Source organism: Alligator mississippiensis, chromosome 1, assembly GCF_030867095.1.
Source record: "Alligator mississippiensis isolate rAllMis1 chromosome 1, rAllMis1, whole genome shotgun sequence".
Lineage (NCBI taxonomy): Eukaryota > Metazoa > Chordata > Crocodylia > Alligatoridae > Alligator > Alligator mississippiensis.
Window position 1 is genome coordinate 117050842 of NC_081824.1, and position 24907 is coordinate 117075748.

Consider the following 24907-nt stretch of genomic DNA (forward strand, 5'->3'; position numbering starts at 1 on the left):
ATTGGTATAATTTATGAGGTATCCTGAAATGTGAACCTTTCACCGGGCACATTTCACTGCTGACTGGTGCCCAGGAGAAGGGTTACACATAGTAAGGTAGAAAACCTGCTCTGACTGTCCTTCACCTTCACAGCAGTGACTTGCAACTAGAGGCTTTGTGAACAGGGTCAGGATTAGGAAGAAACCCCATTTGTTGCTTCTGCTGAGCAAAGAACGGGCCCACCACCATGTCTGTTTCAGCAAGACCAGAAAGACCAGGGGAAGCAGCTTCCCTGGGGCGCGCTGATCTCCCTGAAATCAACACAGAAACTCCATGCCGAGAGCAGGGCTGTCAGGGTTTAAGCCAGGGGCAGGCAATTATTTTGGATGGAGGGCTACTTAACAAGGTTTGGTGAGCTTTCGCAGGCTACACGGGTAGCCCTGCCCCTTGACAGTTGCCCTGCCCCATGGTCACCATCTTGGGACTGGAAGTCCCACCCCTAACCCCTGACCTTTGCCACAAGAAGTCCGTCTCCGAAAAACTCCTTTTGGGAGGGGGGTTGCCATCTTAGAACCAGATAAAAACCAAATCACATACTAGAAGTCAAACACCTACTACAGGGGTGGCCAACTGGAGGCTCCAGAGCCACACGCGGCTCTTCAGAAGTTAATATGCATCTCCTTGAATCTTTGCACAAGTACACAGTGACCAGCTTCCATTTGGCCCTCCATCCAAAACATTTGGAAGCTGGTCACCATGTGATTGTGCAAAGATTCAAGGAGACGCATATTAACTTCTAAAGAGCCGTGTGTGGCCACCCCTGACCTACTATAACATATTTTAATTTTATTACAAAAAATATATTTGTCATGAATTGTGTTTGTGTTCTGTACATAGAGGTGATTACATAATAGCTCAAAATAAATTCTTAGTCTTGTACAGTGTGTGTGAGGGTGTGTGGGGGTGTATGGTGGGGTATGGGGGTATGTGGGGAAGTTGTGAGCAGGTTTAGTTATGTGGGGGGCATAGGGTATGCTGGGGGGTTGTGCATATGTGGGGGGAAGGTGTGGGTGTGTGGTGTTTGTGGGCTGTGAGGGAGGGTGGGGGAGTGTGAAGCAGCAGGTGGGGGTGCACAGGGCACTCATGCCCAGTGGCACTCAGCTCCAGCCAGCATTGCACATTGCAGCCAGAGGCACAGCACCCACAGGGCTATCTCTACCACCGGTGCTCCCCACTATGCATGCGTAGCCCCTTCACTCATGCAACTTGGGAGGGTAGCCCACACGCTGGAGCCAGCTGCCTTTCCCACCCCCTACCCCATGCAAGTGTGGGAGCTACACATGCATGGTGGGAAGTGCCAGCAACAGATGCGGCCCAGTGTGGGGTGCACTCCTAGCTGTGATGCGTAGCACTGGCCAGAGCTGAGCATCGCTGGGTGCCAGCATTGGGCATCAGCACCCTGCACGCCCCCACCTGCTGCTGCTGCTGCTCCACTGCCTGCTGAGGCTGTAAACCATGGGGGGAGTGTGGGGTGGGGGTTCCCACACTCCTCCACACTTCTTCACACCCATACCCTGCCCACCTGAACTCCACACTGCCGCCACCCCCTGGGTGCAGTCTTCACACTATCACCATCCCTAGCCCCATGCTCCATACTCCTGCCAGCTGCAGCTCCACCCCCTCCCACGCCACTTCCCTCCCTGCTGCCTGGAGCAAGCGGGACACCAGGGAAGCTAGGCAGAAAGCTGTGTGCTGACCAGGCCAGGCCCTTCCACCATTAAGGGTGGGAGCGAGGCACAATAGGGTATGTTGGGTGCATTGTGTATATGTGGGCACCTTGCTCCCACACTAAGAGTGGAGCTGCCAGGCTTAAACCCTGACAGCCCTGCTCTGAGAGAGGAAGTTAGCCATGTTAGCCTGAAATCAAGCAGAAGTCCGGGTAGATTTGCATCTTATAGACTAACTAAATCAGAGATGCTTAGCATAAGTTTTTGTAAGCCACAGGCTTACTTCATCAGATGCTGACATCTGATGCACAGCCTCTGATGAAGTAAGCCCTTTGCTTACAAAAGCTTATGCTATGCATCCCTGATTTAGGTCGTTCATTCAAGCCAACTGGTATAACCTCATTTATCTTAAGGCATTTTTACAGTGCTCTACTTGTGTAAAGGGCCTTAATGGCAGTGTAAAAGTCACAGCCAGAGTGGTGTAAAATAGCCTTAGTGTTAGTGAGAATCAGGCTTGCTGGCTCCAAAACATAAATGTGACATTGGAGTGGTTTGTATTACAAATGTCTGTTTTCTTATTTGTTAGTTAACTAACTTCACTCTCTGATCTTTAATAAATATTTCTCTTTGTTCTTTAGATAGAACTGACAGATCTGTGCGTGTGGGAGGATATGTAACTGCAGCCATGGAGAAAATGAAATTCCATTATAATACATACGCATTACTAGTTGTGTTGATTATATGTCTTGCAGTAAAGTCCAGTCACTCCAGTCAAGATCTGGAGATCATGCATGCTGTACAAGGTGCTGTAAATTTCAGCAATTCACTACTTTATCAGACTAATTTTACTGTATTTTCTATGACAAATTCAACACCCCGATATGGAAAAGCAATACCATGTAGTTTCAGTGAGTCACATTACCACCATCTGTGTAAATTTTGGGTCCAATTGTGGTCTCACTTACATCAGTGCAAATAAAAAGCAGCACACTCATCTTATTTGTACAGATACTCCCAAAACTCCAGGAAATATCCCTAGTTCCTTCCACTAGGAAAAAGTGCCATGGCTTGACAGCATTTTGAGTAGGGGGTTGAAAATTTGAGCACTAATGAAGTCAGTAAGTTAGGCATTCTGTGAAATTCTTACCACTAAAACAGTAGCCCTGAAGCTGGAGCATAAATGTATTCCAGCCCCCTGGCTGGAGAGTTACACAGGCAAGCTCTCCAGCCAGGTGTCACTAGAAGGCTTCTTCCTAATGTACCTTCACTTTAGGGGAACCCATTAGGGCTGTGTGAAGCTTTGGTCCCCAATTCAATTCGGCAGAGGTTTGGCCCAATTTGGCGGCCAAATCTCTGAATCCAAATCGAACCAGGAGACCCTCTAATCTCTCTGAATCAAATTGGAACCCTTCGAATCGATTAGGAGAGATCTGGACATACAGACAGCTTTAAATGTTTTTTTCTGCATACCCCTAGGTAGCAGGGTCTTGTGAGTGCTGTGATGCTGGGGCAGATGGAGTGTCCCCCAATAGCGCAGGGGGCTCCCCATGCACTAGCAGAAGACCCAGAAGTGGACCAGAAGCACTTCCAGGTCACTTCTGGGTCTGCCATGGAGTGTGCTGGGGGGCCCCTTGTGCCCCCCCCCCCCCGGCTCAGTGACTGGTGCCTCCAGGGCCTGGGGGGGGGGGCACCCAGGGCCCCCCAGTGGCCGATTGCTGCGCCAGGGGGACATGGGGGGGCCCCCCAGCAGACCCCAAATTGGACTGGAAGTACTTCGGTCCACTTCCAGGTTCACCGCCAAACATGTGGAGGGCCCCCCCTGGGACTTGGATGCTCCATCCATCCTAGCATCACAGTGCTCATGAGCCATGCCTGCTACCTCAAGGTATGTAGAAAAAACTTTTAAAACTGTGCCTGTGTCTGAATCACTGATTCTCCAAATCAGCATCGAATCTTCAGATTCGGATTCAGCTGAATCAAATCAGGGACAGTGATCCGAATCAACAAATTGAATCACTGTCCCTGATTCAAGCCAAATTCAAATCAAATAGGGCCTGCTTCGCACACCCCTAGAACCCATTACTTAACAGCCTGTCTCTCCCTGCCTGGGAAGGGGGCAAGCTATCAGCTAGCAGTTGGCAGCTGCTGAAAAACAGCAGCTGCCACAGACAGCCTGGGGAGGGTTCCAGCCCTGGAAGAATGTACCCCTCTTCCTGCCAAACAGCTGATGTGAAAGGCGGCTGCAAAATCTTGAAACATTGCAGCCAGGAAAGGCACAGGGATGTACATCTGTCCCCCAGCTAAAACATTTCCTTTTTCAAGTATCACCAAGCATGTTTTACTTGGATCTATGAAGTGGGAAACAGATGCTAACATATGTAGACTGCAGATATCATAGACAAGGACCTATCCAGATCAAGGCAAGAGACGAGCAATTTTGCAGGCTTATTGTGGTGCTGGCCACCATTTTCATGGGTTTATAGTGGCAGCCTCTGCCCTCGCCCCCAACACTGATTGGCCAAGGAGCTGCCTTTCGTGCAGCCCTGCCCCTTGCTGCTGATTAACAGAGGCCTGCCCTTCACATGGCCCCATTGCTCACCACTGATTGGCAGAGAGAGGCAGGGCTTCATGAAGGGTAACCCTCTCAGCCAATCAATGGCAGAGGAATGGCTCCCTTTGGGGAGCCATAATTTTTTTTTTTTTTAGTACTTTTTTTTCTGGCAATTCTGTGCAATATCACGATTTGAGTAGGTCCCTAATTATAGGATTCCCCCACTCCACCCCCCTGATTTTCAAGAACAGACTTCAACTAGGCACGTTAACGGTATATCCTTCTGCTTTTGAATCAGATACTGCCTGAGATAGGTAGGTGGATTTGATGGACCTGTGAGCTAGTAACTAGAAGAAAGTATGAAACTAAGAACCTTGCATCCTTACAATGACACGTTCTTAAATTTTTTTTTGTTTGTTTGTTAGTTTTGTTTTTGTAATTTTAAGCTACAGCCCATAGTAGATACAGGGAGAAAATTCGAGAAATATACCACACTGTCAGCAGCTCCTGAGGTCGACCGGATGAAACTCTGGCTAATGTCACCTGATGGTCATTGACTCTACTGTCATTGAACTCTCAGTAACCGCGGTCAGGCCTAAATCTCACACACTGTGATCAAAGTAGTCACAGAGGGGCTGCAAAGAAGAGTAACCTTTGTAACATCTTTTAACAGGAAGGAGCATGCAAAAGTCCTTGGCTCAGTCTCAATTTCCAGTCATCATAAAGCCAGACAATCACTTCTCCTCACCACCTTTAAACATTTAGTTCTGGTGTCAGTGCCAAAGCTCCCCAAGCCTACTAGATAGGAACATAATCAATGTCTCTGCAAAAGGTAAGAGTGTTAAGTAGGAAGATTCCTTTTCCCTTTCTGTGTCTTGAAGACTGTGCAAGCACTGGTACAAGCTAGCCCATGATGCTTTACCAGGTAAAATTCCCTTCATATTCGAAGCCAGCTGATAAGGTTACATATTAACACTGGTTACGTTAACACTTGGCTCTGGTGACATGTATTATTTGACCTACTGTACAGTGGCACTTTGTCTTTTTGCCTGCAAAGAATTCAAGTAGAGATTGCTGACGTTAATAGGGAAGGAGAGGAGGGTGGAAAGAAGCCAGGCCTAAGATATTGGCAGATATCAGACGAGCACACAAAGGCAGCAAACAGAAAATATTGATTGGCACTTCACACTGGACTATGCTTCCCGGGTACAATATTCATCTGATTTATTTTCCACACAAATTTATTAAATCATTGTTAAAGGGTGTGGCTTTCCATGGAAAGAATGGTATTCTTCACAAATGTCTGTGACTTGGTTTTATTTCAAAGATTGTTTTCCCCCCTGTTTTGAACTAACAATGTTGTCAGACAATTCAAGCATAAGGACCTCTGTCAAACTACTAAAAAAAGCTCAAAATGTAGATATTATGGCAATGAGTGCCACATAAATAAAGAAAAAAAATTTAATGTGGAGGAAGGTATTCTCATCACTCCTCTTAAAGTTCCACAAAAAGCAATGATTTATATAATACAAAAACTTCTCTCCAATCTCCTAAATCCAAGAAATAAAAGGATTGCAGCAGTATATGAGAAACAGATTAAAAAAAAAAAATACCAGAAACCACAAAGTGTCCAAACTCAATGAAAAGGCAAGAGGGTAAGAATTAAACAAGCAGTAGGACTGGTGACTCAGTTTTGTAAAAGACTGCCCCATCATGGTTCACTTAAGGAGTGGTCACCTATCAGTTCTCCTGTGTCACATTGGGATCAATATTATGCTTCCTCAACTACACAAATCAAGGGTCTTTCAAATCCAACCTTGACTAGCTCCAGCACTGGTAATTTCACAACCTCCCTGGGCAGCTCGCTGGTCATAGAGCTAGAGTTTCCTTAATATTTAACCTGCAGCAATTTAAGTTTGTTACTTCTTTCCCCTTAGACTAAAGAGAACAGTTGCCCTCTTTACAGTATCCCTTAGCATATTCAAATAGACAATTATGTCTCTCTAGCTTTTTGTTCAAGTCGACTCCCCTAATCTTTTCTCAGGCTCTAGGGCTTATATACCAAAATTTTCATTATCTTTGTTGCTGTCCTCTGAACTCTATTCAGTTTGTATGTTTAAAAAAGCAAGGCCCAGACAATGCAGAGTAGAGCAGAATAACAACCCAGACAACAGCTCCTATTGTGGTCATATACACACATTGGTCTTTTCTGTAACAACCGCATGTTAGCTTACTTCATAAATGCTCACTAGAAATCATCCATCTAACTCCATGCTGCTCAATGGACAAATCATTACTTGCTTGGATGGAAAGGACAAAATCCATAGTGGGATCCATAGTGTACCCTGGAAGTGATTACAAAAATGATACTGACCCAGATGTCATGCTGTCTGGCCCCACACACTAGGGGTGGTTATCTGTGTGAATTAGAGTCTGCCCATGGGAAAAGCAGAATGGGACTCTGGAGACCAAGGCACTATTTAACACTGCCTTTCCAGTAAATTAGAAGAGAATATACTGATAAAATAATATAGCAAAAGCCTTTTGCACAACCATATTTTGAATCAAGCGCCTTTCCTGTAAAGCACAAAAGCCCTGCTGGAGCTATACCAATAAGGCAATGAGAGAGATACAGGAACTAAGAGCAGAGCCAACCTTAGGAAAAATGGGGCCCTGGGCAAAATTGTATTTTGGTGCTCCACCTTTGAGTTTAAGTATGTAGTAGTATTAGCAAAAGTTTCAGAAATAAATCCCGGGGGGGATGGAGCTGCTGGGCTGGATCAAGAGACTTGCTTCCCTGCAGACAGGCACTGCTGCTGCTGTGTGGGATCAAGGTGGACAGACTGGATCAGACACCACCCTGCCCTCACAGGCACAGCCTGAGCAGTGGCTGGAGGTGTGGGGTCGGCTGGCCTGGGCACTGTTCCTCCTGCCTGAGGTAAGAATCAGACAGGACAGGGTCTGGTGTGGGGAGTGCAGCTGTGGGAGTGGGCTGCTTACACATGCATGTGTATTTCTGAGTTATGGGCACAGCCAGGACAAGGAGAGAGAGTAGATAATGCCTGGCATAATAACATGACTTAGAAAGACAGATGTGCTCCATCCATTGTATTATTGCTCTGAAACAGAAAGTGAACTAAATAAAAACATTTAATGATCCTATTCAGTTTCATATGGGCTATTATACCGTGCTCTTCACTGTAGTAGCTGACAAAGGAGGATGCTGTATCTTAATGATTCTCTGGGGGCAGTTATATTCTCTGGGGCTAGCCATCATTCTTGGCTCTTCTTATGAGGAGTCTCAGCCTTGAAGACTATGCATGGCTCCTAATACACAAGCTGCAATTCAGCATAACGTTATCTCAGAAAGGCTAGGGACAGAAGTTACACTTAAACCAGCTTAAGTGATCAGAAATGGGTTTAAGCCTGTAACAAAACAGAAGTTCAGTGCATATAAATCAGTTTCAGAATGGCCAGAACTGGTTTAAGATAAACCTGGTTGAATGTAGCACCAGACTTAACTGATTGAGGTCAAACCAGTTTATGAAACTTCTGTCAGACCCCTTCCTGGTTTAAGTTAAATCGGAGTCCCCCAGCATCCCAGCATGCTTTTCATCCCTGGACTGGGCTGCCCTGTAGCTGGAACAGGGCAGGGATGGGGCCAGAAACCAACCCAGCATGGCCCCCTGAGGCAAAGGGGCAGGGAGTGGGTTAATTCCCTTCTCCGTCCCCTCTTGCACTGCGGGGCTGCAATCAGGGTCTTCCAGTCTCAGCTGCCACCTCTGACACTTGCCCCCAGCCAGGCAGACCCTGGCTGGGGTCCCCCATGGTGGGAGGGGAGAGAGTGGGGAATAAACCCCTTCCCTGCCCCCTTCACCTCAGGGGGCCATGCTGGCCAGTGTCTGGCCATGCCCCTGCTCCTGCCACTGGAGCAGCAAGGTGGGAGGGACCCTGACAGGGGCAGCAGCCCCTGTCATGGTTTTCTGGGGAATGCAAGCCTCATCCCAGGTGGGGGGGGGGGGGCTGCCCTGAGGGCAGGAGCAAAGGGGGCAGAGCTGCTGCAGACAGTGTAGGATACATGGCAGCAGTGCTAGGGCAGTTTGGGTGGCTATGGCTACCCCAAAATTTGGCTTCACTCCCACAGCCACCCCTCTAAGCCCCACCACTGCTGCTTGCCCCATGCAAGCTGCAGCAGCTCTGCTCGCCCCACTCCCTACCACAGAGCAACTCCCCCACCAGGAAGAGGCTTGTGCTCCCTGAGACACCATGACAGGGGCTGCTGCTCCTGTCAGGGTCTCTCTCCCATTGCTACTGCAGTGGCAGGGGTGGGGGCATGGCCAGATGCCAGCTGGCATTGTTCCCTGACGTGAAGCGGGCAGGGAGGAGGTTCAGATTCATAGATTGTAAGAGGCTGGAAGGGACTTCGGAAGATCATTGGGGCCAGCCTCCTGCACCAAGCTGGAAAGACAACTGGGGGTCACGTGACCCCAGCAAGATCTAGTCTCCTCTTGAAGATTTCCAGGATAGGTGATTGCACCACCTCTGGAGGCAGGGACAATGCATAGGGGGTGAATGTGGGTTCACAGGCACCTCCTGAGCATGGCGGTGCACCCCCTGCAAAAAGGCACTGCTGACACTATTAGTGGTGCCTGTGGGTGGTCGCTACTCACCACCCTGCTGCTGATACCACTGGCAGCATCTGCAGGCAGTCCACGATTGCTGCCGGCCACCAACCCTTGGTCGGCGCTCACCACCGACAGAGACCAGTAGCCTGTGCAGGAGCTCCCAGGTTACCACTGCTGGGCTCCCACCTCTGCGCTCCTGCCACTGCCAGCACAGCCATGCCCCCCAGCCGCTGGGGGCATGTGCCGTTTATGTCTGGAGGAAGCTTATTTCACAGTCTGGACACCCTGACTGTGAAGAAGTTTTTCCTAACGTTGAGCCCGAATCCATCTTCCAGGAGTTTGTGGCCATTACTCCTAGTTTTCCCCTGGGTGCCGTGGTGAACAGTTGCTCACCGAACCCTTGATGTGCCCCCCTACTGTAGTGGTAAGCTGCTACCAGGTCCCCACTCAGCCTTCTTTTTCTCAGGCTGAAGAGTCCCAGATCCCTCAGCCTTTCCTCGTATGGCTTGCCTTTTAAGACTCTCATCATATGGGTGGCTCTTCTTTGGACTTTGTCAAGCTTGTCCACATCCTTGTTAAAGTGTGGTGCCCAGAACTGAACACCGTACTCCAGATGCAGTCTCACCACTGCTAAGTAAAGCAGAAGAATCACCTCCTTGGTTTTGCTGGAGATGCATTGATTGATGCATGCCAGAATAATATTTGCCCTACTGGCTACAGCATCGCACTGCCAGCTCATATTCATACTGTGGTCTATTATTACCCCCAGGCCCTTTTCATTTGTGATGCTAGCTTCATTTGGGGTTTATTCCCCCCTCCCCCCTTCTCTCCCCAGGGGACCCCAGCCAGGGTTTGCCTGGCCAGGGGCAAGCAGCAGAGGTGGCAGCCAGGGCTGTCATATCCCGGCTATGGTCCCCCAGTGGGAGAGAGAACAGAGAGGGGAATAAACTCCACCCTGTCCCCTTTGCTTTAGGGGTCCATGACAGCCAGCATCTGTCCATGCCCCTCCCCTCCCCCCCAAAGCAGCAAGGGGGGAGGGACCGTGACAGCGACTACTGTGCCCCAGCCAGGCAGACTCCAGCTGGGGTTAGCAGGGAGAGGGAAAGGAAGGGGAAATAAACCCCCTTCACCTTAGGGGGCATTCCAGGCTGGCATCTGGCCGGGGGCCGGGGCTTGGCCTCACTCCTTCCTCCCCCATAGAAAAGCCTGGTAAGGGCTGCTTCCACCTTCCAGGCACACCCTGGCTGGGGTCCCTACAGGCCAGGTTCAGGGTTTAAACCCCTCCCCAATCATACTCAGGCCTGCTGGGGCCCGACTACACACTCCCACCCTCCCCCTCTGCTCAGCTTCTCTCCAGCCCGGCCACTACAGAAGGGAAGGGAGGGCTCACTTTAGCACCCCCCCCCCCCCCCCCGCCGGCTTCTGGCCTGAGCCACTGCAAGCATGTGCTTGCATTTCTGGAAGCAAAAGTGAATATCTAGTCACTTGCTTGCCAGTTCAATTTACACAGTTAGACTAACTTGAAAAGATTGAATCAATTCAGGCTCAGGGTTTTTGAATCTCTGTACTTAGCCAAAAAGTTTAGTAACTTTGGTGTAAGAGTCATAGATTATGTTGAGCTGGAATGGTTGCAAACAGAATAGTAAAAGCACAACATAATCTCTTCCTTATAAAGGTGCATTAGAGAAGCAAAGAAATGTATTCTCTAGTACATAAAAAATCAACTGTGTTTGAATAATAGCAAAGCTATGATACATACTGATCAATTAAGCGAAGCCAAAGTGAAGGTTGTCATTCATCAGTTGCTCACACAGCATCACTGTCTTTCTACAACCACAGGAGTTTAGATTAGCATCATGTTAACTGTGGATTACCTGATCTGCATCACAGCCCACTGGTTACTTACATGAGGAGAGGTATGTTTCATTTAGTTTCTTTATCTTGGGAGTCCTTTTCTTTTTCTTTAAGGAAAATTAATGAATCTTTCATATTCAGTGAACCCAGGAGACCATAGAAATATCACTTTGAGCTAGGAAGAGAAGAGATATACAGATCGGTAACAAGAAGATGAGGAAGAAACATCATGTGAGAGAAGTTAGGAATGGTGATCAGAGATTGAGAGAAGAAAAAAAAAAGAGATCAGAACACAAAAAATAGGAGGTCAACAAAAGAGAAGAGACATAAAGAACATAAGAAGTGCTCTACTGCATCAGACCACAGGTCCACGTAACCCAGTATCCAGTGGCAGAGTGGATGCTAAGGGGAAGAATATAAACACAGGGCCTAGAAAGTCCTAATTTGGAAGTGCAACCGTAATTATTATGCTTAATATCCACTGACAGACCTACCCTGCATAAATTTGTCCAATTCTCTTATGAATTTGGTTGACTTATCAGCCTCTACAACATCTTGTGGTAATCAATTGCACAAGTTAATTGCATGCTGCGTGATTTCTTTTTTGTTTGTTTTAAACCTCCTTCTTAACAATTTCATTGTGTATTCCCTAGTTCTAATATCATGAGGAATGGTAACCAGTAAATTCCTATTTATTTTCTCTGTACTGTTTATGCTATTCATACGTAACCTGAAAAGTCCTAATCCATTTTGAAGCAAGTCCCAATTTGCTGGGACTCAAGGAGGAGCTACTCCTTCTTCATCTCCATGTTATAAGTCCACAAAAACATGAAATCCATGATATACTGTCTTCACTGATATCTTTCCAAAGCCTTGAGAGCCCGAAGGGTAAGAAATGAATGGGTATTGCTTTATGGAGAGAACAGAATATACAGCAACTAATAAGCTGAACTACAATTGAACAGGATGAAAATAGAAAGCTCGTTCTCCTGAACCATCTCCTGTCTTGAAAGCATGGTCTTTGAGAAGCCAACTATGGCTACCATATGGTTCCTTATAGCAAAGGAGAAACCATGCTCTGGCATGTAGGAATCCTCCTAGCAGTGAGAGAAATAGGTAAGGGAGAACAGAAAGTGAAAATGGGACACAGTTAATGAATGCAATAGTCCTTTACCTCTGGATTCAATCAGAAGCATAATCAATTAAGTGCATTCTTATTCTAGTCCCTGTAGTGTATATCTGTCCATACCACAGCCAGTAATAACTAGTACAGGCCTGTTCATCATCATTACTTCTTGTACTATTATAGCTTCTAGAAACTGTAACCAGCCTTCCTTGGTACTACTGTTCAGACACAGGGGGCATGTCAACATGAGATGCTATGCCTTCATAGCACTGTGCTACAGTGATGTAGTGTCAGTGGGTACAAACTGTGATGCCGCAGCTAAGTCACCTTACCAACACACTCCCTATAGCATTGCTACAGCAATGTAGTGGCTAAAAATAACTCTGCACTGCCAGCATGGCACAGAACAGGCTGTTACTGTGCCACCCTTTAATACTTCCAAAAGTAATCCCTTTTGGAAGTACTAAATGATGGTGCAGTAACAACAGTGGTGTAGGGGCATGTGTACACATGCCCAGTAAAGGCTAATCCCTGCTTCAAGGAGCTGAAAAGCCAAAATAGACAGAAGAACATGTGGGAGAAAGGAAGAATTGGTACCCCCATTTTACAGGGGCTCAAGTACAGAGAAAAGAAACTACAGGGGACTGGGGCTGCTCAGCAACTCTGTAAAATGGGGCCTCATGGGCTCCTGGGAAATTTCAAGTTGGGCAACCAGCCTTAGCAGGTGCATTGAAAATGCAGCCAGAAGCTGATAGTCCCTGGTTACCAAAACAAACAGAGAAAAAAACCTCTCTCAAAATATATGAATAACTGAGTCTTAGCTGCACACCTGAATACTACTTTAAGCATCAATTATTTTAATTTAGCCATAGCCCTTTTTAGATTTCACAAAGAAATCAGATGTTCTATTGTGGTACAACTGTGATTTGGCTTTGCTTACAACAAATCAGTATCAAATGCAAAGAACCAACCTGTTATATAGCCCTTTGCAGACTAAAATAGTTCAGAGTCTAATCAGGAATCTCACTGCAGGAAACAGGCCTTCCTACAACAGGAAGCGTAGGAGAGACTACTGGAGACAGCCGTCCAAAAGCAGTTAATTTGCCACAAAAGACAAAATGGCTGTACACTGGCAACTCCCATCACAGGAAATCTCTGAATTAAGCTCTCAATCTGCAAAGCAATTTAGTATGTCATCTGCTTCCTGGCAACAGATATTTGGAATCATTTTTATATTGCATTTTGACTCTGTCTCATAATCAAATTGAGAGCCTTGTCCTCTCCAGAGGCAAGAAAGCTGAGGTCAGAGACTTTTCTGAATTCTACCCAGAACAAATATTTCTAACCCCACTTCCCTCTCTGTTTTTATCATTTTATCATTTCTAATTTTGGGGTATGACACACTTATTTCTGCTCTGATTTGGGTCCAGGACTAATTGAGTCACTGACATAGTACCTGCCAAAGCTAATTGTAATTTCTATGAAACCATATATGAGTTTGAGAGAAGATAAAATTCACATTGTATAATGAGGGCAGAGAAAAGAAGACAAATGCCCCTGTTATTCCTACTCAGAGAGTGTACCTACACATGCAATTAATGCAATGCAACAAACTCTGGCACCATTTAAGCCATAGGAAACTGCTCCCAGATGCAGCATCTACATGTGCACCTGGGACAGCACCAATTTGAACTGGAGTAGAGCAGGCCCCCAGGCTGGGCTGACCAGGTGCAATTTACACATGTGGTCAGCATCCGCACGTGCGTTTCAGTGCCATAAATTACCCCCTGACTACTATCTGATGACAGTGTTAATTCATTTACTGCTAATACCGCTGCAAGTATAGATGGTGACACTTTAATGTGGAGCTAATTAGTCTACTTAGCAGTAAAATACATGTATAGATACAGGCAACCCCCACTTAATGCTGTTTCGCTTAGCTCTATTTTGCTATAACGCTCATTTAAAATTGATACCCAATTTCACTTAGCGCTCATTGAGTTTCATTATAATGCTCAGTCGCCATCTTGCATCATTAAAAACACTTGCAGTCACCATCTTGGATCGTCAAATACTTTTGGTTTTGCTTAATGCTCAATTTTTCAGGAACCAGTTAAGAGGGGTTGCCTGTACACCTAGAGAGGGCTAGAAAGTTTTCAGGACATTGAAGAGGGTCCTTTTCATGAGTCAGGGCTATTGCTTTAAAAAAACCAACTACTACCTTTAGGTACCTAATTTGAAACTTTAACCTGGGTACCTAATTTGAAATGGGAACTTTAGAAATAACCTGTTCTTCAAGGTTTTTCTAAGTTAGGCAACCAAAATTTGATCTCCCAAAGTTACTAGTTATTTCTAAAGCAGTCAGTTCTATGGGTTAAGAATTGCATTATTTGACTAAAAAGGTCAACTCCTGATAGTTAACATCTGTAGCAGTGGGAAATGCACTGATCTGTGTTCTGTTACCAATATCTCATCTCAGGCAGGTGGTCTAAGTCATCAACACCAGAAACATACTCTAGTTACCCATTGTATCAAGGACAAATGAGCAATCAGACCCAGAGGCATAGCAATCTCCAGGTTCAAATGCAAAAGAGACAGTAAGGAACAATAGCACAATTAAGAGGGGGAGATATTGCTTTTTGAGGTGAAGGGTGCAAAAATAGCCATGACTGCAGCTGACAACTCATTGTGCAGCACAAGAATCAACATTGCTCCATGTGCTGCCAATTCCCTGGGCACCGAGTTACCATGTTACACCTCTCATAAGGAATCCATTATACTCCATATCACAAAAGAGAAAGAGCTGACATACTCACACCAGCCCACCAAAGTCAAATGAAGCAACTGAAATACAGGCAGGGGAGAAACCATACATGATAGGCAGGTTTGAGAGCAGAGCCACAAAGCAGAGCTACCAATGATTCATGGCTGACTCCTAGGTGAACAGGCAGGGGAAGCACAGGAAACCTCTTCCTGCCCCTGTGCATTCGGCACATTAAAGAAACAGTCAAGTCCCTAAACAAATTATTCCTTTCTCCTGAATTGTACAACATTTTTTACTGTTATTAATTGTTCAGCTTCTGTGTGTGTGTAGAACCAGCAGAGTGTTTGCAATCTGAGGTGGTGAGGATTCACCATTCATCAAATGCAAGTGTTCACTCGCCTAAATCACGGGGTGTTGTTTCTGTTACTTCAAAACTTTCACCAAACTTTGTAAAAGCAGAGTGCCTGAAGAAGTAACTGGGGCTTTGACTTTCTCAAGAGGAAGATGGGCTGGGAGTTACAGAGTGGTAGAACAAGACAGAAAAGCAGATAAGAAAGTCAAGACAGTTTTAACCATTTCTGTCCAAAATCTTCTCTTGCAAAAGAAAAAGCAGCATATTTGACTACATTTACATGGATCCCAGATTTTTAAATAATTTAGCTCCTTCCTAACTGAGACAAAGAGGAAGATGTAGCCAGCTTAAATCAATATTCTTGTCATTGTATCATAAGGTAATTGAGTTTGCATTCTGAGGTTTCCATCAATGAAGGACTGTCTTGGAGCACATATGCCACAAAATGCATTATCCTCACCATGACCCAAGAGAATTCCTGAAACCCAGAAGATCTGGACACTGCAGCTTCCTTCCAAAGATTATCAGACCTGTTCTCATTGAGAGGGCTTTCAGATTTGATAAATTATTTGAGAGAGATTGCTGAAAAGACAAGGATTCTAGATACAAAAATATATTTTAATCCTACAAAATGTTTGGATTTTCATGTTTTGATCAAAAAAGCCAGTCTATTTTTTATTTTAGGCAATCTCACCCTACCCTAAGGATGACACTGATGCTTTGGGGGGGTAAAAGGGGGGTTGGGAGGGGAGATTGGCCAGACATATTAAGTTTTCATCTCACAAAGAAAAAGAGACATCCAAAGAAATTCTGATCTCTTGCAAAATGAGATGTGACAAGATTGCAAGATTCATGATCCAATTTTAGCATGAGCATCATATATTTTGGTACATACAAACAGTAAATAAATAAATATATTTCAAATATGATTTGTTAATATGTAACATATGTGATATGAAGTCTGTTCTAATTTTTACAAGACACAATCAGCCTGTCTTTGATTAGTGATTTCCTTAAGCTTTTCCTTGGTTATCTATGTCCTATTCTTCCCTTTATTTTTTGTAAGGTTATTAATTTTTCTTTTGACAAAGAACAGTCTCAGATAGCCACAAGCTTTAAACATTCGACCAAGTGTCTGTCTTCCTTGGCCATAAACTGAAGCTGTTTTCAGCCAACCTCACTGAAGCTGAAGAACTGTAAGATCAGAATTGCCTGGCATTGCTACAGAAGAAAAAGGATAGACATTTGTGGAACTGAAAAAATTAACGAACTTCCATGCCCTCTCAGCATGTGATAGTTGTTTCCTAGGTGAGTAGACAAGAATGGATCAGGATGAAGGATAAACAGAAGACAAGGGATTTAAGAAGAATAAACTAAAAACCTTTGAGGTCTGAGCATAAATGATCAATTAAAGATGCAGTTTGTCTTATTGTTCCTGCTATACTTTCCTTTGGTTTTTTCCCTTTATATGTTTGCCTTTCTTTCATAGAATCATAGAAAATCGTAGTTGGAAAGGACCTCAGGAGATAATCTAGTCAAGCCCACTGCTCAAAGCAGAACCATCCCCAACTCAATAATCCCAGCCAAAGCTTTGTCTAGCCAAATCTTAAAAACCTCCAAGTATGGAGCTTCCACCACTTCTCTGAGTAACCTGTTCCAGTGTTTTACTACTCTGCTAGTAAGAAAATTCTTCTTAATATTTAACCTAAACTTCTCTTACTGCAACTTGAGATTTTTGCTCCTTGTTCTGTCATCTGCCACCACTGAGAACAGCCCAGCTGCATCCTCTTCCAAACCCCCCTTCAGGTAGTTGAAGGCTGCTAATAAGTCCCCTCTCAGTCTCCTCTTCTCTAGACTAAATAAGCCCAGTTCCCTCAGCCTCTCCTCATAAGTCATGTGCCCCAGCCCCCTCATCATTTCTGCTGCCATCCACTGGACTCTCTCCAGTTTATCCACATCCTTTCTGTAGTGGAGTGCCCAGTACTGAACACAGTACTCCAGATGTGGCCTCACCAGTGTTGAATAGAGGGGAATAATCACTTCCCTGGACCTGCTGGCAATGCTCCTACCAGTGCAGCCTAGTATGCCATTAGCCTTCTTGGCAACAAGGGCACACTGATGGCTCCTATTCAGTTAATTGTCCACTGTGACCTCCACGTCCTTTTCTGCAGAGCTGCTACCCAGCCAGTCAGTCCCAAGCCTGTACCAGTGCATGGGATTGATCATTCATAAGTGCAGGACTTTGCACTTGTCCTTGTTGAAACTCATGAGATTTCTTTTTGCCCAATCCTCCAATTTGTTTTTGTTTTTGTCTAGGTCACACTGAATCCTAGCCTTACCCTCCAGCATATCTATTACCCACCCCCCAGCTTGGTGTCATCTGCAAATTTGCTGAGGGTGCAATCTCTGCCATCTTTCAGGTCATGTATGAAAACATTGAACAAAATTGGCCCCAAGACCAACCCCAGGGGCACTCCACTTGATACTGGATACCAACTAGACATCGAGACATTGTTTACTACCCTCTGAGCCAAATGCTCCAGCCAGTTTTCTATCCACCTTAGAGTCCATTCATCCAGCCCATCCTTCCTTAGCTTGCCTGTGAGAACGTTGTGGGAAACCACATCAAGAGCCTTGCTAAATTCAAGGTACACCACATCCACCAATCTCCCTACATCCATAGAGCCAGTCACCTCATCATAGAAGGCAATCAGGTTGGTTAGGCATGTCTTGCCCTTGGTGAATACATGCTAACTGTTCCTAATCACCTTTTTCTGCTCCAAGTGCTTAGAAATGGATCCCTTGAGGATCTGCTCCATGATTTTTCCAGAGACTTGTAAGGATGACTGGTCTGTAGTTCCCTGGATCTCTGTTTTCCCTTTCTTAAATATGGTCACTGTGTTTGCCCTTTTCCTTAATTTTTTCTCCCAGAATTAAATGATTTAATGTAGGAGAGTTACTCTAATTAGATGACAAAAGGATGACATGCCTGAGTTTTCAATTTCTCTAACTGAGGGATAGATCTATACAAATATGTAGGCAATCACATGCTACATGCCTATATCCAAAATTTAGAACCTCAGTATCCCATTTCAGAGGTCATCTAACAGAAGTAGAGTAATTTTTCAGGACTCAAGCTAATCTTCAGGCAGACTTACAATTTCCACAAATATACTGATTAGGCTTTCCATTTTAGCTTGTCTCATTCAGAGTAGAGAAGGATTTAAACCAAGTTCACAGAAGAAAGTCCCAAAACATCCCTGGGATATAAGTTAATGTCCAATTTCAATATATAACCTGCCTGTAGGTTGAGTTCCTCATTACAGGACACAAAATTTGATAAAGTTCTGATGTTGAAGCACATCTGATTTTAGTATCTTAGGAACATGTCTATTTAGAAGAGAGCTGAAAATAAATACAAAAAGTTCATTAGCTATGTGCGTGTTGTGCTAAATCTCTCTCTCAGAAAATTTAGCACGGAAACCAGTGGGTAAAGCTAATGAATTCAAATGTAGGGCGCATGGCAACAGGTGAGCAGGGAACCATGGGTGGAATGCTTACAGCACTGAGGTACACATCCCTCAAACAGAATAAAATATAACAACCATGTGCAGACCCCTCCCCTCCCACCCAAGAGGCAGAAACTTTAACCTAATGTCAATACTTTTCCTTTACTCCTGTCCAATGGTCTGTATTTTTCATTTTCTAGGGAAGAAAAAGGCAAAGAAGGTCAATATAGTGACCAAAAGGAAATTAACAGTAATGCTAAATTTGTATAAATATTGCAATTCACATATACATTATGAAGCTCTTGCGTATCTTTTATATAAAAGCAACAGATCAGGTTTTAATGACAACAGTCAATAACAGCTCTACAAATGAAGAGCACAGGGCCAGGCTACATCCATATTTTTTGTATTTTGTCTGGGGGTTTTGTTTGTTTTTTAGAGAGACGTATAGCCAACCATTTAAAAGTGTTCAGCACCCAAAAGTTCCCCTTAGTTTCAAAGGCTGCTGCTCAGATATGAGGGGTTTTTGAAAATCTGACCAATATTCAATTATAGAGAAAATTTCAAATGTACAAACAGCAGTTTGATACCATCCACTAAAAAGGGCTTAATGATAGCAGCAGGGCACCTACTTGCTTTTGAAACTCTCCATGTAAGTTATCATCATTAAAACACAACTGACTTCAGTAAAGTAAATCACTGGTCTAAATGGCCTCAGAATTTGGTATTAACATGTTCTTAAATTCTTTCTATATTTCCTGTAAGTAAATTTCTAAGTTTTCTCTTGTATTCAAACCAGTTCTTCTTCTTACACATCAATGAATTTGTATACAATTTTTAAACATCTTACCAATTTCCATTTATTTTTTACCACAGCATTTACTATTAGCAAGAACTTTTCCGTGGTCTATTTCTGGCTCTCTCAAAAAAACATGTACTAATAGAAAGACTGCTCTGTCACTCAAGTTATTGCTGCCTAATTTATGTATTCATCTTTTGGCCTCTCCCTACTAGGAACATACACAGGCCATTGCCCTAGCATATGGGCTAAGTTTCTGTTCTCCTCCCTGCAGTTCCAGTTCAGTGAATATTCTAATGGTTGAAGGAGAAAGTGTTTTCTGCCTAATACCTATTTCAAGATGAAAAGCACTTCCACGGTTCCTCTTCTCATTGGAAAGTCCCTTGTGCATCAGTTACTGTCATATCTGCGTACATTCAAAAAGGTTTCAAAACAGTTCCCTCTTTATAATGATGACATTTACTGATAAAACTTCCTTTTGAAGCAGAGTCCCTGGGACTTGTTAGCTAGAGAGTATGCAAGGAAGAGAAGCGAAACCATGAGGGCAAGGGCAGCACACTAGTAACTGGGAGGATAGTGTACTGTAGAGGTGAGCACATGGATCTGGGAGTTAAAGTTGGGGTTGGAATTGCACTTGAATGGCCCCCATGACTCATCAACATATTTTGTTGCAAGACACACTTTTGCGTGACATCCTCTTCAAACCTAATATCTCTAGACAAAAGGATGGGAACTTTGGTCTTCCCTCCCAAAAAAACTGTTCCTTAAAAAGAAGGAAATGGGATTTTTTTTAAGTGTTTCTCTAATTTGTGGTTGGCAGTGTCTGTACTCTATTTGGATTCTACTCTGATGGCTTCTGCCAAACACAGAATCAGACGGGTTCCCTGAGCCTTATTTTCATATACAGGTAAGAAAGGAACTAATTTCCAAAAATGTGTACCCTTTATTTTTTATTGTTCTAATTACTGTCATGGAGTTTTAAAATTAAAAGCTTTACCCATTGCTAGATATTCCTGCAGCCATGAAAGATATACTTTGACCAAACTCCAGGAAGTTACACTTTCTAACATTTTTGCTCTAAGCCTCAGTTGAGACATTGTGTTTTGGAAGTGGCAACAGTGTACAAAAATACAGCAGGCCCTGCTATGAAAGGAATTAGTTTGACAACTAGCACAACCTATAAGATTGCCATTCTGGCAGGAACTGAAATTGGTTATGCAATACATACCAGGCCAGGTGAGTTCAAAGCACAGAGTTTTACCCCTCCTTGACTCTGTGAAGAGAAGTCTGACGCAGCATGTTATCGCAACACAGCTGATTTGTATTTAGTTTCCTTTGTTCCTTGAAACAAGTATTCTGTTTCTTACAGAATGATAAGATTTGTTACAGTAGGAGCTACCAACCTGAATATAAATAATACCAGTTGCATGATTTTTTTTTTAACAATATTGCTAAGTCATTTTGAAATGAGCACTGTAAGTTCTCTATTCATTTGAATATGGTTTTGGCTATTAAACATAAAAAATGGAAAATAAGAACAATGAGAAAAGAAAAGGCTGCCCAAAATATTCAGAAAGCTGAAATCAGATAAAACAGGCACTGTTATTCTCACAGTATCTTTTGAACACAATATAAATTATTCTAATCAAAAGACAATGGTCCAGATCCTTAAATGATGTAAATTGGCAACGCTCCTGCTGCATATCTGATGATTATTTTATGTCACCCTGCCTTTTGGCAGAAAATCCCACTTGTAAGTAAACATTTCATTCCATCCCAACTCCAGGAGTTTTCCCTTCATTCAGAAGTGTAAAACTGTCCCAAAAAATAGCCAAAAATTCAATAAATTGACTGTTAAGATTTGATCATTCAAACAAAAATAAGACTGGGAAGCCTTTATCTGTACACACCTGAAGATCAATTCCACATAAACATCCCTAGTTCAGACAATCCTACTTGTCGAATATATTGTGAGAAACACTTCTTCTCAGTTATGGTCCAAGCTAATATTAATTAAGGTAAATGGGACTTGATTCCATTGCCTCTAGTGGGCATCAGCTGAAGGTCTGACTGGCAAAAATTTAAGGTACCTTAAATAGCCTTTTGTGTGGAACACACATCTAATAGGGGTGTGCGAAGTGGGCCCTATTTGATTCAGATTCAGATTCCAATTTGGCCTGAATCAGGGACAGTGATTCAATTTGTTGATTCAGATCACTATCCCTGATTCAATTAGGCTGAATCTGAATCTGAAGATTTGATGCTGATTTGGAGAATCAGCAATTCAGACGTAGACACAGCTTTAAAAGTTTTTTCTACATACCTTGAGGTACCAGCACAACTTGTGAACCCTGCAATGCTGGGGTGGATGAATCATCCCACAGGAGTTTGGGGGCCCCCCCGCATGTTCAGTGGTGAACCTGGAAGCAGACCAGAAGTACTCCTTGTTCAGTTCCAGGTCCACTGGGGAGCGCACTGGGGGGGGGGGGGCGTGCTCCCCTGGCTTGGTGATCAGCAATGGGGGGAACCTGGGTGCCTCCCCAGATCCAAGAGGGACCAGTCACCAAGCCAGGGGGGGCATGGGGAGGCCCCCCAGAGCACTCCCCAGCAGACCCGGAAGTGAACCAGAAGTGCTTCTGGTCCACTTCTGGGTCTGCTGCCGAGCATGCTGGGAGCCCCCCATGCTTCTGTGGGACACTTCATGAACCCCAGTATTCATGAGCCCCCTGCTACCTAGAGGTATGTAGAAAAAACACTTAAAGCTGTAACTATGTCCGAATCACTGAATCTTTCTGAATCTCTCCGAATAGATTTGGAAGGTTCCAATTCAATTCAGAGAGATTCAAGGGTCCTCTGATTTGATTTAGATTCAGAGATTCAGCCACAGAATCAGGCCAAATCTTCACTGAATCGAATTAGGGACTGAAGCGTCGCGCAGACATAACATCTAATGTATGAATCTAATAAAAACTTGATTTTGTACTAATTACTGTGGCAATCTAACGTATCCTCCAATAGTCTAGCCCTTATTTTGGTCTTTCTTAAAGTAGCTTTTGTACTGTGGCTTGTCCCCTAAAAATGTCAATTCTTTTATTTCAAGGGCTAGGGACAGAAGTTACACATAAACTTGTATAAGTGACTGGAAACCAGTTCAAATCTGTAACACAACAGAAATTCAGTGCACATAAACTACTTTCAAAATGGCCGAAATTGGTTTAAAATAAACTTGGATGCGTGTCATATCAGACTTAACTGATTTAAATTAAGCCAGTTTGTTGAACTTCTGTCCCAGATCACCTCCACATTCAAGTTAACTCACAGTCCCCCGGCATACCAGGACTCTTTGCACCTCTCCTGCAAGCCCCTATAGCCAGGTGGACAGACTAGCCTTGACCCAAGCTGTCTGCTCCAGCTCAGGAGGGAGGCATGCTCTAGCACCCCCCATCCCACCTCCTGGCCTCTGGGCTGGTCCACCGCAGGCATGTGGCTGCATTCAGAAATGATTATGATCTCATAGCAATAATGGAGACCTGGTGGGACTCCACCTATGACTGGACTATAGATATAGATGGCTATACTTTGTACAGGAAAGAAAGGGTAGGGTTGTAGCTCTCTATGTGAAGGAGCAGTATACTTCCCTACAAGCGGAGATTGGCACCCAAGGAGGGTGACTTGAGACTCTGGGTTAAAATACAAGGGGAACATGGTGAAGGGGATATAATGGTAGGAGTGTGCTACAGACCTCCAAATCAGAAGCAAGAGCTTGACCATGAATTCACTAAGGACCTGGATGAGGTTGCATGCTCTTGGTGCATGGTTGTCATGGGAGACTTCAACTACCCTGACATCTCATGGGAAGAGCACTCAGACAAATCCGATCAGTCACAAAGCTTCCTCTCATGCATGGAAGAGTTCTACTTATCTCAAGAAGTTGACGGGCTGACAAGAGGTAAGGTGCTGCTGGACCTGGTACTGGCCAAAGGGGGTGATCTATTCAGTGACCTAAGAATTGAAGGGAAGCTGGGAGACAGTGACCACGAGTTGATCACTTTCACTATCCATCTCAAAGCTGCCAAGTCAGTCATCAATGCAGAAGTCCTTGACTTTCAGAAAGCTGACTTTCACAAGCTCAGGAGGCTAGTTGTTGAGGCCCTGACAGCCCATGATCTGACAAGGAGAGGAGTCCACAATGAGTGGTCACTCCTTAAGGAAGCGATCCTTGAAGCACAAGGGAAGTCCATTCCAGCCCATAGGAAAGGTTGTAAAAGGGCTTGGCAACCCCCTTGGCTCAATAGGGAACTAATGAACCTCCTGTGTCTAAAAAGAGAGGCTTATAAAGGATGGAAGATGGGAAACACCACTAAGGAGGAATATTCAGTACTGGTCCACACCTGTAGGGAGCGAACTAGGAAAACGAAGGCTGTAACCAAACTCCAACTCGCTACATGAATCAAGGACAATAACAAGTCTTTCTTCAGATATGTGGGAAGTTTGAAAAAAAAAAACTAGGGGTAACACTGGACCCCTGCTAAACCAAAAGGGGCAGCTGATAACCGACACCCAGGAAAAAGCCAATCCCCTTAATGATTACTTTGCATCGGTCTTTCACCAGCCCAAAAGGACCACCCTGCCTGACAAGGTGCAGGATTACCAAGGGGAAGGGTGAACATACGCACATCATTGGCATAGATTTTATGAGGGAACACCTTGAGAGGCTGGACATCCACACATCAGCTGGTCTGGATGGATTGCACCAAAGAGTGCTAAAGGAACTGGCTGACATCATAGAGCGGCCAATGGCAAAGATATCTGAGAATTCATGACCCTTGGGCAAGGTACCTGAAGACTGCAAGAGGACCAATGTAGTGCCTATCTTCAAGAAAGGGTGGAAGGAAGATCCAGGAACCTGAAAAGATCCCTGGAAAAATATTGGAAAATATCATCAAAAAAATCATTAACAAGAGGCTAACGGAAGACAACATTCTGAGGGATAGCCAACATGGCTTTGTTGTGGGTAGGTCTTGCTTGAGCAATCTCATTTTCTTCTATGACCAGGTGACACATCACCTGGACAGAGGAGAAGAGGTTGATAGCATATATTTGGACTTCAAAAAAGCCTTTGACCTAGTGCCCCATGATATCCTCATGGCAAAATTGGGGAACTGCAGCCTCAAAAACCTTACCATCCAATGGCTGGGGAACTGACTCCAAAGTCAGACCCAGAGGGTGCTTCCAGACAAGTTCACATGTGCCTCTTGCCCTGCGTGCCGTGTCGGGTCCTCCTGGGTGGCACGAGCAGCCCCAGGGCCAGCACGACCCAGCTTGGCTCCACACAGTCCCCATGTGCTAAGCCAGGTCCTGCCACTATAGGAAGGGCCCGGCTGGGTGGCGCGGCACACAGGTACCACATGCCACACTGGGTCTTGTCACCATGGGCCGGGCCCCAGGGCTGGCTCCTGCCTCTGCCCCCTGTGCCTGCGGAGTGGGGTGAGGACCTGGCCCAGCCCCACGTGGCTCGCTAGTCCAGCTTTGCACCGGAGTGGGTCACAGGGCTCCAGGAGGTGCAGCTCCTGTACATGCCTCCTGGAGCCGTGCAACCTGCTCCAGTCCAAAGCCAGAC

At 44.8% G+C, this 24907-nt stretch overlaps 2 long non-coding RNA genes across 4 annotated transcripts in view; one reads left to right on the forward strand and one right to left on the reverse strand.

Annotated features, from left to right (window-relative positions):
* The window catches only part of LOC132243464 (uncharacterized), a 144756-nt gene that overhangs the window by 28046 nt on the left and 91803 nt on the right, over positions 1–24907 (reverse strand). The window lies entirely within an intron of this gene.
* Positions 3486–11437, forward strand: LOC109281164 (uncharacterized). Its single transcript, XR_009455047.1, has 2 exons — positions 3486–7196; positions 10723–11437. It is a non-coding gene; the product is annotated as an uncharacterized LOC109281164 (long non-coding RNA).